Source organism: Jaculus jaculus, chromosome 4 (assembly GCF_020740685.1).
Source record: "Jaculus jaculus isolate mJacJac1 chromosome 4, mJacJac1.mat.Y.cur, whole genome shotgun sequence".
In the NCBI taxonomy this organism is placed as follows: Eukaryota; Metazoa; Chordata; class Mammalia; order Rodentia; family Dipodidae; genus Jaculus; species Jaculus jaculus.
In genome coordinates, this window is record NC_059105.1 from 49,181,578 (window position 1) to 49,182,813 (window position 1,236).

Below are 1,236 nucleotides of genomic sequence, written 5' to 3' on the forward strand. Positions count from 1 at the left end.
CATCAGGTATTACAAGCAAGAACCTTTAACTGCTGAGCCTCTGGTCCAAGAAAGGGCATTTTGACTGGGGGAAATGAGGAGATAATTGACATTGGTCAGCCAATGTCACCTTCATGTGCCATCTTAGTCAGTGTCAACTGCTATAACAAAATGGGTGGCTTATAAGCAACAGCTAATGAAACTGAATATCCAGGGACACATCAGCTCTATAATAGTGGGTTTTCTACACATTACTGTGGTCATGTGTGTCAACATCAATACAGATGTGGTTTAGATCCCACAATCCCATCTATTATGCTTTGAATGTGTACCTTAAAAGTTCATGTACTGAAAACAACCCCCAAATTTGTATGTGGGTGGTTGTTGAGGTGGGGCTTTGGGGAGTTAATTGGAACACTAGGATTAGCAGCTTCATAAGAAAGGAAGGAGCTGAGTTTGTATGAACTCATGGTCACATTACATGGCACCGCCTGCATGAAGGCCCTTGCCTCATGCAGACCCCATGTCTCTTGGACTTCTCAGTTACCAGACTGTAAGTTGAACAAAATTCTCTTGTTTATAAGTTACCTAGTCTGTGGCATTTTGTTGGAGCAGCAGAAAACAGATGCCACACTGCCTCCATCCTTCCATTGACAGCTTGCAATCTTCACATTGACTCTGTCTTCTTCCCTGTGCTCCCCTACTTGGCCCATGTGATTAAACAGGACTGCCCATCTGTCCTCTCTCAAGGGAAATCATCCTCTTTAAGCCTAAAACAGCTCATGCACATTCTCTAGACCAGTGGTGCAGGCAAAATTCAAATCACTTCCAGGGAAGCAGGCCTGTTCTGGATTATTGGTCTTGATCCTGGCAGTAGAATGACTGGGGTACCCCTGAAACTGTGCACAAGGCAGACTTAGAAAGCGAACAGCTGTCCAACTACTGCTGAGCTACCGACCTGAGGGCAGCTAAACTTCAATCGGGACCCCTGCAAGTGGGCTTTTCAGCTACGTGAATTTAATAAATTTCCTTTTGAGAAGGTTTTAGTCAGGTTTGCTGTTATTTGTGATCAAATGAAGCCTTCTTGTGGAGGGGAAGGCTAGAAAGATAGTTCACTCAGTAAAATGCTTGCCTTGCAAGGATGAGGACCCTAGTCCAGTCCTCAGAATCTATTTTAAAAAGCTGGGTGTGGTGGAGATTGATATCCCAGTGCTGGGGAGGCAGAGACAAGTGGATCCCTGGGGCTCACTGACTGGC